The sequence below is a fragment of the Lissotriton helveticus genome (genome assembly GCF_964261635.1).
Source record: "Lissotriton helveticus chromosome 1_1 unlocalized genomic scaffold, aLisHel1.1 SUPER_1_unloc_39, whole genome shotgun sequence".
NCBI lineage: Eukaryota > Metazoa > Chordata > Amphibia > Caudata > Salamandridae > Lissotriton > Lissotriton helveticus.
In genome coordinates, this window is record NW_027611680.1 from 384852 (window position 1) to 402538 (window position 17687).

The 17687-nt window shown below is 60.2% G+C and overlaps 1 protein-coding gene across 1 annotated transcript in view; it reads left to right on the forward strand.

Annotated features, from left to right (window-relative positions):
• LOC144806007 (uncharacterized) overlaps window positions 1-17687 on the forward strand; it is a 45409-nt gene that overhangs the window by 18719 nt on the left and 9003 nt on the right. The window lies entirely within an intron of this gene.

The window sequence follows — 17687 nt, forward strand, 5'->3', positions numbered from 1 at the left end:
GGTGGTGTCCAGACACCCAGCAGGGGGGTGGAGCCAGCGCCCAGGGAGGCTGGAGGGCGATTGATACCAGGCGTCTGGGGACGGCTGGAGGGCCATCGAAACTCCCCTCCTCTTAGATCCGTCGAGTGGCCACTCTACCACCCGGGGGGATCTTGGTGCCTCGATGTCGGGGCTGGCCGGGGCCGAGGCCACGTGCTCGGGACGTGATGGGCCCAAGATGGAGTCGGGCGAGGCCGCGTGCTTGGGACGTGCTGGGCCCAAGCTGGAGTCGGCCAGTAAGGGTGTTCCGGAGTGGTGGCCGGACCGGCAGTGGTGGGGCGTGCAGGGTACGCCATGTTCCCGGGGGGAGAGCTGTGGTTTGCCAGGGTGGTTGCTCTCGTCTGTAGTTCGTGTAGGGTCGTGCCCGAGGGTGACCGTGGCTCGATGGAGGGCCGATGTCGTCCTGGGCCCGCCATGCGGGAGGGGTAGGACCACTACTTGGTGCCCCAGATAGGTCACGGATCCCTGGCCTATCTGGCACTTGCTGGCTTTTATTGTCAGTCCGGCCCGCCGGAGGGCCGTCAGGACCTCCCAGAAGTGTGTCAGGTGCTCGTCCCAGTGGAGGCTGTATACCGCAATATCGTCCAGATATGCGGCACTGAACTCTTCTAGCCCCGGTAGCACTTGATTCACTAGTCTCTGGAAGGTGGCCGGAGCATTTTTCATGCCAAAGGGCATTACTTTGAAGTGGAAGTGGCCGTCGGGGGTCGAGAAGGCAGATCGCTCTTGGGCACCAGGGGTGAGGCCGATCTGCCAATAACCGGCCGTGAGGTCGAAGGTGCTGAGATACTTGGCGGCCCACAGGCGATCGATCAGTTCATCTGCCCGGGGGATGGGATGGGCGTCGGTCCCGGTAATCGACACAGAACCGGAGCTCCAGGGGTGCGCCGGGGGCGGCGGTTTTAGGGACCAGGACAACGGGACTGGCCTAGGGACTGTTTGAGGGTTCGACTACCCCCAGAGCTAGCATCTTGGCAACTTCGGACTGAATGCAGGCCCGAACTCGGTCGGGAACTTGAAAAGCCCGGTGTCGTACGGGCAGGCTATCCCCGGTGTCTACATCGTGGACACACCACCGGGTGACTCCGGGAGTGAGGGAAAATAGGTCTGCGAATTCCCCCAGCAGTTTCCGGCAGTCTTGGTGCTGTTCTGGGGTCAGGGTAGAGGAGAGTGTGACCCCTTCGACGTAGCCGTCCTACTCGGTGGTGCTCAGGAGATCTGGGAGGGGCTCGGAGTCGTCTTCAGCTCCCTCATCTGTAGCTAGCAGCAGGCTCAGTTCAGTGCGGGCAAAGTGAGGCTTGAGCCGGTTGGCGTGCAGGACGCGGAGGGGGTTCTGGGGGGACTCCATGTCCACCAAGTAAGTGACGGGGCTCTTGCGCTCCACCACTTTGAAGGGCCCCGTCCATTTGTCCTGGAGGGCACAAGGTTCGACCGGGGACATGACCCAGACCTGCTGTCCTGGTTCGAGCTCGATGGACGAGGCGTTCTGGTCATACCAGCGTTTCATCTCCTCCTGACTGGCCTCCAGGTTGGCCTCGGCAAGCTCCCGGAACTTCCGAGTCTGGTTGCGGAGGGTCAGGAGGTACCGGTAGACATCCGGTGGAGCCTCTCGGACAGTCGTTTCCCAGCCTTCTTTGACCAGGCTGAGGGGACCTCGGACAGGATGCCCATACAACAGTTGGAAGGGGCTGAACCCCAGGGACTTCTGGGGCACCTCTCGATAGGCAAACAGGAGGCAGGACAGCAGGACATCCCATCTGCGTCGTAACGGCTCTTCCAAGCCCTTAATCATCCCCTTCAGTGTTCGGTTAAACCGTTCTACAAGTCTATTTCCTTGGGGGTGATACGGGGTGGTGAATTTATATGTGACCCCGCACTGTTGCCACAGGGACCGCATATATTTAGATATAAAGTTTGTGCCCGATCGCTCACGACCTCTCGGGGGAAGCCGACTCTGGAGAAGATCCCCATTAGCGCTCGGCCCACCACGGGTGCCGTGATGGTTCGGAGGGGGATGGCTTCCGGATAGCGGGTGGCATGGTCCACCAGAACGAGGATGAAGCGGTGTCCCTGAGAGGTGTGGGGGTCCAGGGGCCCCACTATGTCTATCCCCACTCACTCGAAGGGGGTGGTTACCACAGGAAAAGGCTGGAGTGGGGCCTTGACTTTCCCCCCGCTCTTCCCGCTGGCTTGACAGGTCGGACAGGTCCTGCAGTGGTTGCTTACATCGTTGCGCATTTTCGGCCAGTAAAAATAGGTCACCAGGCGGCTTTAGGTTTTGTCCTGCCCCAGGTGCCCGGCGAGGGGCACGTCGTGTGCCAGGTTCAAGAGGAAGTCTCTGAATCGTAGGGGGACCACCAGTACTCGGCTGGCCCCTAGTTCGGCAATCTTCTGCTCGCTGTATAGGAGATAATGGTCCCAATAGACCCAGTGGGACCCCGATGGTTCTCCGGCGGCTTGCGTGGCGGCTTGTTGTCGAATTCCCTCGAGGGAGGGACACGTTTTCTGTTCCTGTCGGAACTGCTCGCGGGTGGGGCCACTTTCTTGGCGCCATTGGGCTAGTTCGGGAAGGTGGCCGAGCTCGGTGAGGTCTTCGTGGTTGGGCCCCGGGGGCCTGGGTTCAGGGCCGGCGATCTCGGGGATGGCGGGCGGCGGAGGTGCGGGCCACTCCGGTTCTTCAGGCGGGGTGTCCTCGTTCGGGGTGGAGGCCCGGGCGGTCATGGATCGAGTGGTCGCACAGGCCCACTCAGGAAGGCCTAGCATGCCCAGATGCTCTCTCCGCTTGATGTGGGCCCAGGGGGAACTTTCCAGGTCGTTCCCGAGGAGGCAGTCCACGGGCGCATCGTCCCGGACGGTCACCTTCAGCATGCCCGACACTCTTCCCCATTCGAAGGGGATACGGGCCATCTGGCACAAGCTCTCGGAGTTGTCCGCCGACCGTACTGGGCACAGGACGTTGGGCAAAATTTGTTCAGGGGTCACCAAATGGCAGCGGACCGCCGTCACGCTGGCTCCAGTGTCACGGAGGGCTTCGGCCCGGCGTCCATTGATGGTGACCCATTGGCGGTACTTTTGTGTGTTGCCTGGAATCGGGGCTCGGGGGATCATGTCTCTTTCGCCCAGGCACACCAAGGACATAGCGGCGGGCTCCCACTCGACCGGCTCGGGGTCGTCGTCTTCTTCCTCGCCTCTTTCTTCCCCCAGGGCGGCGGCCGCGATCTGGCGGTTGGGAGGACCGGTGGTGCCGGGTCGCTGGTTCATCGGGCAGAGGGGATCATTAGCATAGTGACCCGGCCGCTGGCATCTGTGGCAAGTAACGTTCGGGCGGGGCCCCGGTCGTGCTGGAGGGGCCCCCCTTCGGCCCAGGGCCGGCGAAGTGGAGGTAGGGGAGGACCCCGTGGGGGCGTCTCGGCCCCGGCTCTGGCCTCCTCCGCCGCCTCGTGGTCGGTGGTTCCCCGGGGATCCCCGGCCGTAGGCTCCCATCGGGCTCCGGGGGACTCGGGTGCTCACCCATCTATCAGCCTCGACAGCGAGTTTGATGAAGCAGTTGTTGGAAAGATGTTCCCAGATAATGAGGTCGACCAACTGCTGGTAGGTGGTGACATGACTGCCTTTTATTCACCCCTCGAAGGCTCTGCTATAAAAGTTCACGTATTTCACCCATGTGGTACCAGGGATTTTTTTACAGTCTCGGAATCGCTGCCGTTACATTTCGGGGGTGAGTCCGTAGCGAGTGAGGAGGGCGGTTTTCATGTGTTCGTACGAGGTCATCTCGGCATCGCGGAGCTCTAGCAGGGCATCCTTCCCTTCGTTGACGAACTTCCCCCACAGGCCGGTGCCCCAGTCCTTGAGGGGTACTCGATGGGCGGTCATGGCTACTTCATAGGCTTTGAACCACTGTTGGATGTCGTCGTTCTTATAGTACTCTTTGACGACATCCTTGGGTATGTGCACCTTCGTGTCCACAGGAGGGGGCGAGGTCTTGCCCCCGGAGGCGCTGGCCTCACTCGTTTTGGCCTTTATTTCTAGTTCTTTTAAGCCACGCTCATGCTCGAACGTGAGTCTCTTTTCTTCGAGGTCTCTTTGTCTTCGTTTCTCCTCCAGGTCTCCTTCCAGCCGTAGTTGCTCGAGGGCTATTTTTCTTTCCGCCATCTGTATTTCTCCGTCTAGCCGGAGTCGGGCTAGCTCCAGTTCGTGGAGCCGGTTCCTCTCTCGTTCTAGGGCGTCTTCGTGGGAGAGGCCCATGTCTAGGTTTGCGGGTCTTTCCCCTGTTGGGGACGCGTCGGTCTCCGGGCGTCCGTTCTGGTCCGGGTCATCTTCATTTTGGGGTGGCGTGTCTCCGGCTTCCACCCATGTTTGCAGGGCCGATTTAAAGTCTTCCTTGGTGCTTAGGCCCGTGGTAGCGATGCCCAGGTCTTTGCAGAATTGTTTCAATTCCTTATGACTGTACTCTTCTATTTTCTCTTCCTGGAATTCTGCAGTCGGTCTGGTTTCTTGAGTAGTCATGATCGCAGTGTGTTTTTATCGATAGCGGGTAAATCACTCTCTGTACGATCTGCGTTGGCTCGGATCCCACCGCTGCCACCAATGTTAGAAAGGCGAACCCGGGGGGAGGCAGAAGATGTCTGACTGACCCCCCCTAGATCCACCCCTCTGTCGAGAAGTAGCCGAGCGTTATCGAGAGGCCTCCTGGGTGAGGGTTCTCTCCTAGGATCGTACAGCAGAGTAACCACCCACTACAAATGGACACCACACAAGAGGATACGTTCTTAGGCTTTATCAAGAATAAAGGTTGCTTGTTCTCAACGATATGTACAGGCAGATCGAGGGATCTGAAAAGTCTCGTAAATAAGGGATAGGGTAGCGGGACAGTCTCAGTACTGGTGAAGGAAGGGATACCCTGCGCACAGCTCTCAATCCTCGAGCCGGGGGGTTCCGAGAGGTCGAGCCGCGGCAGCGCCAGCAGGACTCGACAGGTGGTCTTTAACGGAGAGGGGGCCGCGCCAGTGCCAGCAGGCCTCGAGGTGGTTTCGGCGAAGATGGGCCGCGGCAGCGCCAGCAGGCTCTAAAGATGGTTCAGCGAAGATGGGCCACGGCAGTGCCAGCAGGCTCCAAAGATGGTTCAGTTAAGATGGACCGCGGCAGCGCCAGCAGGCTCCATGGGTGGTTCAGCTAAGATGGACCGCGGCAGCGCCAGCAGGCTCCAAAGATGGGTTCAGGCTTCAGGGAAATGAGTTCTTCTCGGGGTCAGCCGCGACAGCGTCAGCAGGGCTCTTGACTCCAGGATACAACTGGCGTCCCACTCCAGGGCTGGCCCAGATATAGGACTGGGGTCCTTTGATGTCCAGACCCTCGCGCCTGGGGGCCAGAGGGGCCGGGATGGTGGTGTCCAGACACCCAGCCGTTTGGGTGGAGCCAGCGCCCAGGGAGGCCGGAGGGCGATTGATACCAGGCGTCCGGGGACGGCTGGAGGGCCATCGAAACTCCCCTCCTCTTAGATCCGTCGAGGGGCCACTCTACCACCCAGGGGGATCTTGGTGCCTCGATGTTGGGGCTTCGCTGGGGCCTTGGCCGGTGCCGAGGCTATGTGCTCGGGACGTGATGGGCCCAAGATGGAGTCGGGCGAGGCCGCGTGCTTGGGACGCGCTGGGCCCAAGCTGGAGTCGGGCCAGTAGGGGTGTTCCGGAGTGGTGGCCGGACCGGCAGTGGTGGGGCATGCAGGGTATGCCATGTTCCGGGGGGGAGAGCTGTGGTTTGCCAGGGTGGTTGCTCTCGTCGGTAGTTCATGTAGGTTCATGCCCGGGGGGTGACCGTGGCTCGATGGAGGGCCGATGTCGTCCTGGGCCCGCCATGCGGGAGGGGTAGGACCACGCCATGAGGCCGGGTCCAACAATGGTCCTTGGCTGGTGGTGTGCATGGATGGTGCTTGGCTGGTTGTGTGCATGGATGGTGCTTGGCAGGTGGTGTGCATGGATGGCGCTTGGCTGGTGGTGTGCATGAATGGTGCTTGGCTGGTGGTGTGCATAGATCATGCTTGGCTGGTGGTGTGCATGGATGGTGCATGTCTGGTGGTGTGTATGGATGGTCCTTGGCTGGTGGTGTGCATGGATGGCGCTTGGTTGGTGGTGTGCATGGATGGTCCTTGGCTGGTGGTGTGCATGGATGGTGCTTGGCCTGTTGTGTGCATGGATTGTGCTTGGCTGGTGGTGTGCATGGATGGCGCTTGGCTGGTGGTGTGCATGAATGGTGCTTGGCTGGTGGTGTGCATGGATGGTGCTTGGCTGGTGGTGTGCATGGATGGTGCTTGGCTGGTGGTGTGCATGGATGGTGCTTGGCTGGTGGTGTGCATGGATGGTGCTTGGCTGGTGGTGTGCATGGATGGTCCTTGGCTGGTGGTGTGCATGGATGGTCCTTGGCTGGTGGTGTGCATGGATGGTTCTTGGCTAGTGGTGTGCATGGATGGTCCTTGGTTGGTGGTGTGCATGGATGGTGCTTGGCTGGGGTGTGCATGGATGGCACTTGGTTGGTGGTGTGCATGGATGGTGCTTGGCTGGTGGTGTGCATGGATGGTGCTTGGCTGGTGATGTGTGTGGATGTTGTGTTACTGGCGGTGTACATTGATGGTGCTTGGCTGCTGGTGTGCATAAATGGTTGTTAGAAAGGCGAACCCGGGGGAGGCAGAAGATGTCTGACTGACCCCCCCTAGATCCACCCCTCCGTCGAGAAGTAGCCGAGCGTTATCAAGAGGCCTCCTGGGTGAGGGTCCTCTCCTAGGATCGTACAGCAGAGTAACCACCCACTACAAATGGACACCACACAAGAGGATAAGTTCTTAGGCTTTATCAAGAATAAAGGTTGCTTGTTCTCAGCGATATGTACAGGCAGATCGAGGGATCTGAAAAGTCTCGTAAATAAGGGATAGGGTAGCGGGACAGTCTCAGTACTGGTGAAGGAAGGGATACCCTGCGCACAGCTCTCAATCCTCGAGCCGGGGGGTTCCGAGAGGTCGAGCCGCGGCAGCGCCAGCAGGACTCGACAGGTGGTTTTTAACGGAGAGGGGGCCGTGGCAGCGCCAGCAGGCCTCGAGGTGGTTTCGGCGAAGATGGGCCGCGGCAGCGCCAGCAGGCTCCAAAGATGGTTCAGCGAGGATGGGCCGCGGCAGCGCCAGCAGGCTCCAAAGATGGTTCAGTTAAGATGGACCGCGGCAGCGCCAGCAGGCTCCAAGGGTGGTTCAGCTAAGATGGACCGCGGCAGCGGCAGCAGGCTCCAAAGATGGGTTCAGGCTTCAGGGAAATGAGTTCTTCTCGGGGTCAGCCGCGACAGCGTCAGCAGGGCTCTTGACTCCAGGATAAAACTGGCGTCCGACTCCAGGGCTGGCCCAGAAATAGGAATGGGGTCCTTTGATGTCCGGACCCTCGCGCCTGGGGGCCAGAGGGGCCGGGATGGTGGTGTCCAGACACCCAGCAGGGGGGTGGAGCCAGCGCCCAGGGAGGCCGGAGGGCGATTGATACCAGGCGTCTGGGGACGGCTGGAGGGCCATCGAAACTCCCCTCCTCTTAGATCCGTCGAGTGGCCACTCTACCACCCGGGGGGATCTTGGTGCCTCGATGTCGGGGCTGGCCGGGGCCGAGGCCACGTGCTCGGGACGTGATGGGCCCAAGCTGGAGTCGGCCAGTAAGGGTGTTCCGGAGTGGTGGCCGGACCGGCAGTGGTGGGGCGTGCAGGGTACGCCATGTTCCCGGGGGGAGAGCTGTGGTTTGCCAGGGTGGTTGCTCTCGTCTGTAGTTCGTGTAGGGTCGTGCCCGAGGGTGACCGTGGCTCGATGGAGGGCCGATGTCGTCCTGGGCCCGCCATGCGGGAGGGGTAGGACCACTACTTGGTGCCCCAGATAGGTCACGGATCCCTGGCCTATCTGGCACTTGCTGGCTTTTATTGTCAGTCCGGCCCGCCGGAGGGCCGTCAGGACCTCCCAGAAGTGTGTCAGGTGCTCGTCCCAGTGGAGGCTGTATACCGTAATATCGTCCAGATATGCGGCACTGAACTCTTCTAGCCCCGGTAGCACTTGATTCACTAGTCTCTGGAAGGTGGCCGGAGCATTTTTCATGCCAAAGGGCATTACTTTGAAGTGGAAGTGGCCGTCGGGGGTCGAGAAGGCAGATCGCTCTTGGGCACCAGGGGTGAGGCCGATCTGCCAATAACCGGCCGTGAGGTCGAAGGTGCTGAGATACTTGGCGGCCCCCAGGCGATCGATCAGTTCATCTGCCCGGGGGATGGGATGGGCGTCGGTCCCGGTAATCGACACAGAACCGGAGCTCCAGGGGTGCGCCGGGGGCGGCGGCTTTAGGGACCAGGACAACGGGACTGGCCTAGGGACTGTTTGAGGGTTTGACTACCCCCAGAGCTAGCATCTTGGCAACTTCGGACTGAATGCAGGCCCGAACTCGGTCGGGAACTTGAAAAGCCCGGTGTCGTACGGGCGGGCTATCCCCGGTGTCTACATCGTGGACACACCACCGGGTGACTCCGGGAGTGAGGGAAAATAGGTCTGCGAATTCCCCCAGCAGTTTCCGGCAGTCTTGGTGCTGTTCTGGGGTCAGGGTAGAGGAGAGTGTGACCCCTTCGACGTAGCCGTCCTTCTCGGTGGTGCTCAGGAGATCTGGGAGGGGCTCGGAGTCGTCTTCAGCTCCCTCATCTGTAGCTAGCAGCAGGCTCAGTTCAGTGCGGGCAAAGTGAGGCTTGAGCCGGTTGGCGTGCAGGACGCGGAGGGGGTTCTGGGGGGACTCCATGTCCACCAAGTAAGTGACGGGGCTCTTGCGCTCCACCACTTTGAAGGGCCCCGTCCATTTGTCCTGGAGGGCACAAGGTTCGACTGGGGACATGACCCAGACCTGCTGTCCCGGTTCGAGCTCGATGGACGAGGCGTTCTGGTCATACCAGCGTTTCATCTCCTCCTGACTGGCCTCCAGGTTGGCCTCGGCAAGCTCCCGGAACTTCCGAGTCTGGTTGCGGAGGGTCAGGAGGTACCGGTAGACATCCGGTGGAGCCTCTCGGACAGTCGTTTCCCAGCCTTCTTTGACCAGGCTGAGGGGACCTCGGACAGGATGCCCATACAACAGTTGGAAGGGGCTGAACCCCAGGGACTTCTGGGGCACCTCTCGATAGGCAAACAGGAGGCAGGACAGCAGGACATCCCATCTGCGTCGTAACGGCTCTTCCAAGCCCTTAATCATCCCCTTCAGTGTTCGGTTAAACCGTTCTACAAGTCTATTTCCTTGGGGGTGATACGGGGTGGTGAATTTATATGTGACCCCGCACTGTTGCCACAGGGACCGCATATATTTAGATATAAAGTTTGTGCCCGATCGCTCACGACCTCTCGGGGGAAGCCGACTCTGGAGAAGATCCCCATTAGCGCTCGGCCCACCACGGGTGCCGTGATGGTTCGGAGGGGGATGGCTTCCGGATAGCGGGTGGCATGGTCCACCAGAACGAGGATGAAGCGGTGTCCCTGAGAGGTGTGGGGGTCCAGGGGCCCCACTATGTCTATCCCCACTCGCTCGAAGGGGGTGGTTACCACAGGAAAAGGCTGGAGTGGGGCCTTGACTTTCCCCCCGCTCTTCCCGCTGGCTTGACAGGTCGGACAGGTCCTGCAGTGGTTGCTTACATCGTTGCGCATTTTCGGCCAGTAAAAATGGGTCACCAGGCGGCTTTAGGTTTTGTCCTGCCCCAGGTGCCCGGCGAGGGGCACGTCGTGTGCCAGGTTCAAGAGGAAGTCTCTGAATCGTAGGGGGACCACCAGTACTCGGCTGGCCCCTAGTTCGGCAATCTTCTGCTCGCTGTATAGGAGATAATGGTCCCAATAGACCCAGTGGGACCCCGATGGTTCTCCGGCGGCTTGCGTGGCGGCTTGTTGTCGAATTCCCTCGAGGGAGGGACACGTTTTCTGTTCCTGTCGGAACTGCTCGTGGGTGGGGCCACTTTCTTGGCGCCATTGGGCTAGTTCGGGAAGGTGGCCGAGCTCGGTGAGGTCTTTGTGGTTGGGCCCCGGGGGCCTGGGTTCAGGGCCGGCGATCTCGGGGATGGCGGGCGGCGGAGGTGCGGGCCACTCCGGTTCTTCAGGCGGGGTGTCCTCGTTCGGGGTGGAGGCCCGGGCGGTCATGGATCGAGTGGTCGCACAGGCCCACTCAGGAAGGCCTAGCATGCCCAGATGCTCTCTCCGCTTGATGTGGGCCCAGGGGGAACTTTCCAGGTCGTTCCCGAGGAGGCAGTCCACGGGCGCATCGTCCCGGACGGTCACCTTCAGCATGCCCGACACTCTTCCCCATTCGAAGGGGATACGGGCCATCTGGCACAAGCTCTCGGAGTTGTCCGCCGACCGTACTGGGCACAGGACGTTGGGCAAAATTTGTTCAGGGGTCACCAAATGGCAGCGGACCGCCGTCACGCTGGCTCCAGTGTCACGGAGGGCTTCGGCCCGGCGTCCATTGATGGTGACCCATTGGCGGTACTTTTGTGTGTTGCCTGGAATCGGGGCTCGGGGGATCATGTCTCTTTCGCCCAGGCACACCAAGGACATAGCGGCGGGCTCCCACTCGACCGGCTCGGGGTCGTCGTCTTCTTCCTCGCCTCTTTCTTCCCCCAGGGCGGCGGCCGCGATCTGGCGGTTGGGAGGACCGGTGGTGCCGGGTCGCTGGTTCATCGGGCAGAGGGGATCATTAGCATAGTGACCCGGCCGCTGGCATCTGTGGCAAGTAACGTTCGGGCGGGGCCCCGGTCGTGCTGGAGGGGCCCCCCCTTCGGCCCAGGGCCGGCGAAGTGGAGGTAGGGGAGGACCCCGTGGGGGCGTCTCGGCCCCGGCTCTGGCCTCCTCCGCCGCCTCGTGGTCGGTGGTTCCCCGGGGATCCCCGGCCGTAGTCTCCCATCGGGCTCCGGGGGACTCGGGTGCTCACCCATCTATCAGCCTCGACAGCGAGTTTGATGAAGCAGTTGTTGGAAAGATGTTCCCAGATAATGAGGTCGACCAACTGCTGGTAGGTGGTGACATGACTGCCTTTTATTCACCCCTCGAAGGCTCTGCTATAAAAGTTCACGTATTTCACCCATGTGGTACCAGGGATTTTTTTACAGTCTCGGAATCGCTGCCGTTACATTTCGGGGGTGAGTCCGTAGCGAGTGAGGAGGGCGGTTTTCATGTGTTCGTACGAGGTCATCTCGGCATCGCGGAGCTCTAGCAGGGCATCCTTCCCTTCGTTGACGAACTTCCCCCACAGGCCGGCGCCCCAGTCCTTGAGGGGTACTCGATGGGCGGTCATGGCTACTTCATAGGCTTTGAACCACTGTTGGATGTCGTCGTTCTTATAGTACTCTTTGACGACATCCTTGGGTATGTGCACCTTCGTGTCCACAGGAGGGGGCGAGGTCTTGACCCCGGAGGCGCTGGCCTCACTCGTTTTGGCCTTTATTTCTAGTTCTTTTAAGCCACGCTCATGCTCGAACGTGAGTCTCTTTTCTTCGAGGTCTCTTTGTCTTCGTTTCTCCTCCAGGTCTCCTTCCAGCCGTAGTTGCTCGAGGGCTATTTTTCTTTCCGCCATCTGTATTTCTCCGTCTAGCCGGAGTCGGGCTAGCTCCAGTTCGTGGAGCCGGTTCCTCTCTCGTTCTCGGGCGTCTTCGTGGGAGAGGCCCATGTCTAGGTTTGCGGGTCTTTCCCCTGTTGGGGACGCGTCGGTCTCCGGGCGTCCGTTCTGGTCCGGGTCATCTTCATTTTGGGGTGGCGTGTCTCCGGCTTCCACCCATGTTTGCAGGGCCGATTTAAAGTCTTCCTTGGTGCTTAGGCCCGTGGTAGCGATGCCCAGGTCTTTGCAGAATTGTTTCAATTCCTTATGACTGTACTCTTCTATTTTCTCTTCCTGGAATTCTGCAGTCGGTCTGGTTTCTTGAGTAGTCATGATCGCAGTGTGTTTTTATCGATAGCGGGTAAATCACTCTCTGTACGATCTGCGTTGGCTCGGATCCCACCGCTGCCACCAATGTTAGAAAGGCGAACCCGGGGGGAGGCAGAAGATGTCTGACTGACCCCCCCTAGATCCACCCCTCTGTCGAGAAGTAGCCGAGCGTTATCGAGAGGCCTCCTGGGTGAGGGTTCTCTCCTAGGATCGTACAGCAGAGTAACCACCCACTACAAATGGACACCACACAAGAGGATAAGTTCTTAGGCTTTATCAAGAATAAAGGTTGCTTGTTCTCAACGATATGTACAGGCAGATCGAGGGATCTGAAAAGTCTCGTAAATAAGGGATAGGGTAGCGGGACAGTCTCAGTACTGGTGAAGGAAGGGATACCCTGCGCACAGCTCTCAATCCTCGAGCCGGGGGGTTCCGAGAGGTCGAGCCGCGGCAGCGCCAGCAGGACTCGACAGGTGGTCTTTAACGGAGAGGGGGCCGCGCCAGTGCCAGCAGGCCTCGAGGTGGTTTCGGCGAAGATGGGCCGCGGCAGCGCCAGCAGGCTCTAAAGATGGTTCAGTGAAGATGGGCCGCGGCAGCGCCAGCAGGCTCCAAAGATGGTTCAGTTAAGATGGACCGCGGCAGCGCCAGCAGGCTCCATGGGTGGTTCAGCTAAGATGGACCGCGGCAGCGCCAGCAGGCTCCAAAGATGGGTTCAGGCTTCAGGGAAATGAGTTCTTCTCGGGGTCAGCCGCGACAGCGTCAGCAGGGCTCTTGACTCCAGGATACAACTGGCGTCCCACTCCAGGGCTGGCCCAGATATAGGACTGGGGTCCTTTGATGTCCAGACCCTCGCGCCTGGGGGCCAGAGGGGCCGGGATGGTGGTGTCCAGACACCCAGCCGTTTGGGTGGAGCCAGCGCCCAGGGAGGCCGGAGGGCGATTGATACCAGGCGTCCGGGGACGGCTGGAGGGCCATCGAAACTCCCCTCCTCTTAGATCCGTCGAGGGGCCACTCTACCACCCAGGGGGATCTTGGTGCCTCGATGTTGGGGCTTCGCTGGGGCCTTGGCCGGTGCCGAGGCCACGTGCTCGGGACGTGATGGGCCCAAGATGGAGTCGGGCGAGGCCGCGTGCTTGGGACGCGCTGGGCCCAAGCTGGAGTCGGGCCAGTAGGGGTGTTCCGGAGTGGTGGCCGGACCGGCAGTGGTGGGGCATGCAGGGTATGCCATGTTCCGGGGGGGAGAGCTGTGGTTTGCCAGGGTGGTTGCTCTCGTCGGTAGTTCGTGTAGGTTCATGCCCGGGGGGTGACCGTGGCTCGATGGAGGGCCGATGTCGTCCTGGGCCCGCCATGCGGGAGGGGTAGGACCACGCCATGAGGCCGGGTCCAACAATGGTCCTTGGCTGGTGGTGTGCATGGATGGTGCTTGGCTGGTTGTGTGCATGGATGGTGCTTGGCAGGTGGTGTGCATGGATGGCGCTTGGCTGGTGGTGTGCATGAATGGTGCTTGGCTGGTGGTGTGCATAGATCATGCTTGGCTGGTGGTGTGCATGGATGGTGCATGTCTGGTGGTGTGTATGGATGGTCCTTGGCTGGTGGTGTGCATGGATGGCGCTTGGTTGGTGGTGTGCATGGATGGTCCTTGGCTGGTGGTGTGCATGGATGGTGCTTGGCCTGTTGTGTGCATGGATTGTGCTTGGCTGGTGGTGTGCATGGATGGCGCTTGGCTGGTGGTGTGCATGAATGGTGCTTGGCTGGTGGTGTGCATGGATGGTGCTTGGCTGGTGGTGTGCATGGATGGTGCTTGGCTGGTGGTGTGCACGGATAGTGCTTGGCTGGTGGTGTGCACAGATGGTGCTTGGCTGGTGGTGTGCATGGATGGCGCTTGGCTGGTGGCGTGCATAGATGGCGCTTGGCTGGTGGTGTGCATGGATGGTGCTTGGCTGGTGGTGTTCATGGATGGCGCTTGGCTGGTGGTGTGCATGGATGGTGCTTGGCTGGTGGTGTGCATGGATGGTGCTTGGCTGGTGGTGTGCATGGATGGTGCTTGGCTGGTGGTGTGCATGGATGGCGCTTGGCTGGTGGCGTGCATAGATGGCGCTGGGCTGGTGGTGTACATGGATGGTGCTTGGCTGGTGGTGTGCATGGATGGCGCTTGGCTGGTGGTGTGCATGGATGGTGCTTGGCTGGTGGTGTGCATGGATGGTGCTTGGCTGGTGGTGTGCATGGATGGTGCTTGGCTGGTGGTGTGCATGGATGGCGCTTGGCTGGTGGTGTGCACGGATGGTGCTTGGCTGGTGGTGTGCATGGATGGTGCTTGGCTGGTGGTGTGCATGGATGGTGCTTGGCTGGTGGTGTGCATGGATGGCGCTTGGCTGGTGGTGTGCATGGATGGTGCTTGGCTGGTGGTGTGCATGGATGGTGCTAGGCTGGTGATGTGCATGGATGGTGCTTGGCTGGTGGTGTGCATGGATGGTTCTTGGCTGGTGGTGTGCACGGATAATGCTTGGCTGGTGGTGTGCATGGATGGTGCTTGGCTGGTTGTGTGCATGGATGGTGCTTGGCTGGTGGTGTGCATGGATGGCGCTTGGCTGGTGGTGTGCATGAATGGTGCTTGGCTGGTGGTGTGCATGGATGGTGCTTGGCTGGTGGTGTGCATGGATGGCGCTTGGCTGGTGGTGTGCACGGATAGTGCTTGGCTTGTGGTGTGCACAGATGGTGCTTCGCTGGTGGTGTGCACGGATGGTGCTTGGCTGGTGGTGTGCATGGATGGCGCTTGGCTGGTGGTGTGCATGGATGGTGCTTGGCTTGTGGTGTGCATGGATGGTGCTTGGCTGGTGGTGTGCATGGATGGTGCTTGGCTGGTGGTGTGCATAGATGGTGCTTGGCTGGTGGTGTGCATGGATGGTTCTTGGCTGGTGGTGTGCATGGATGGTTCGTGGCTGGTGGTGTGCATGGATGGTGCTTGGCTTGTGGTGTGCATGGATTGCGCTTGGCTGGTGGTGTGCATGGATGGCGCTTGGCTGGTGGTGTGCATGGATGGTTCTTGGCTGGTGGTGTGCATGGATGGCTCTTGGCTGGTGGTGTGCATGGATGGCGCTTGGCTGGTGGTGTGCACGGATAGTGCTTGGCTGGTGGTGTGCACAGATGGTGCTTGGCTGGTGGTGTGCACGGATGGTGCTTGGCTAGTGGTGTGCATGGATGGTGCTTGGCTGGTGGTGTGCATGGATGGTTCTTGGCTGGTGGTGTGCATGGATGGTTTGTGGCTGGTGGTGTGCATGGATTGTGCTTGGCTTGTGGTGTGCATGGATGGCGCTTGGCTGGTGGTGTGCATGGATGGCGCTTGGCTGGTGGTGTGCATGGATGGTTCTTGGCTGGTGGTGTGCATGGATGGCGCTTGGCTGGTGGCGTGCATAGATGGCGCTTGGCTGGTGGTGTACATGGATGGTGCTTGGCTGGTGGTGTGCATGGATGGCGCTTGGCTGGTGGTGTGCATGGATGGTGCTTGGCTGGTGGTGTGCATGGATGGCGCTTGGCTGGTGGTGTGCATGGATGGTGCTTGGCTGGTGGTGTGCATGGATGGTGCTTGGCTGGTGGTGTGCATGGATGGTGCTTGGCTGGTGGTGTGCATGGATGGCGCTTGGCTGGTGGTGTGCACGGATGGTGCTTGGCTGGTGGTGTGCATGGATGGTGCTTGGCTGGTGGTGTGCATGGATGGTGCTTGGCTGGTGGTGTGCATGGATGGCGCTTGGCTGGTGGTGTGCATGGATGGTGCTTGGCTGGTGGTGTGCATGGATGGTGCTAGGCTGGTGGTGTGCATGGATGGTGCTTGGCTGGTGGTGTGCATGGATGGTTCTTGGCTGGTGGTGTGCACGGATAATGCTTGGCTGGTTGTGTGCATGGATGGTGCTTGGCTGGTTGTGTGCATGGATGGTGCTTTGCTGGTGGTGTGCATGGATGGCGCTTGGCTGGTGGTGTGCATGAATGGTGCTTGGCTGGTGGTGTGCATGGATGGTGCTTGGCTGGTGGTGTGCATGGATGGCGCTTGGCTGGTGGTGTGCACGGATAGTGCTTGGCTGGTGGTGTGCACAGATGGTGCTTCGCTGGTGGTGTGCACGGATGGTGCTTGGCTGGTGGTGTGCATGGATGGCGCTTGGCTGGTGGTGTGCATGGATGGTGCTTGGCTTGTGGTGTGCATGGATGGTGCTTGGCTGGTGGTGTGCATGGATGGTGCTTGGCTGGTGGTGTGCATGGATGGTGCTTGGCTGGTGGTGTGCATGGATGGTTCTTGGCTGGTGGTGTGCATGGATGGTTCGTGGCTGGTGGTGTGCATGGATGGTGCTTGGCTTGTGGTGTGCATGGATTGTGCTTGGCTGGTGGTGTGCATGGATGGCGCTTGGCTGGTGGTGTGCATGGATGGTTCTTGGCTGGTGGTGTGCATGGATGGCTCTTGGCTGGTGGTGTGCATGGATGGCGCTTGGCTGGTGGTGTGCACGGATAGTGCTTGGCTGGTGGTGTGCACAGATGGTGCTTGGCTGGTGGTGTGCACGGATGGTGCTTGGCTTGTGGTGTGCATGGATGGTGCTTGGCTGATGGTGTGCATGGATGGTTCTTGGCTGGTGGTGTGCATGGATGGTTCGTGGCTGGTGGTGTACATGGATTGTGCTTGGCTTGTGGTGTGCATAGATGGCGCTTGGCTGGTGGTGTGCATGGATGGCGCTTGGCTGGTGGTGTGCATGGATGGTTCTTGGCTGGTGGTGTGCATGGATGGCGCTTGGCTGGTGGTGTGCATGGATGGCGCTTGGCTGGTGGTGTGCATGGATGGCGCTTGGCTGGTGGTGTGCATGGATGGCGCTTGGCTGGTGGTGTGCATGAATGGTGCTTGGCTGGTGGTGTGCATGGATGGTGCTTGGCTGGTGGTGTTAATGGATAGTGCTTGGCTGGTGGTGTGCATGGATGGTGCTTGACTGGTGGTGTGCGTGGATGGTTCTTGGTTGGTGGTGTGCATGGATGGTGCTTGGCTGGTGGTGTGCATGGATGGTGCTTGGCTGGTGGTGTGAATGGATGGCGCTTGGCTGTTGGGGTGCATGGAAGGTGCTTGGCTTGTGGTATGCATGGATGGTGCTTGGTTGGTGGTGTGCATGGATGGTCCTTGGCTGGTGGTCTGCATGGATGGTACTTGGCTGGTGGTATGCATGGATGGCGCTTGGTTGGTGGTGTGCATGGATGGTCCTTGGCTGATGGTCTGCATGGATGGTGCTTGGCTGGTTGTGTGCATGGATGGTGCTTGGCTGGTGGTGTGCATGGATGGAGTTTGGGTGGTGGTGTGCATGGATGGTGCTTGGCTGGTGGTGTGCATGGATGGCGCTTGGCTGGTGGTGTGCACGGATAGTGCTTGGCTGGTGGTGTGCACAGATGGTGCTTGGCTGGTGGTGTGCACGGATGGTGCTTGGCTGGTGGTGTGCATGGATGGCGCTTGGCTGGTGGTGTGCATGGATGGCGCTTGGCTGGTGGTGTGCACGGATGGTGCTTGGCTGGTGGTGTGCATGGATGGTGCTTGGTTGGTGGAGTGCATGGATGGTCCTTGGCTGGTGGTGTGCATGGATGGTGCTTGGCTGGTGGTGTGCATGGATGGTGCTTGGTTGGTGGTGTGCATGGATGGTTCTTGGCTGGTGGTGTGCATGGATGGTGCTTGGCTGGTGGTGTGCA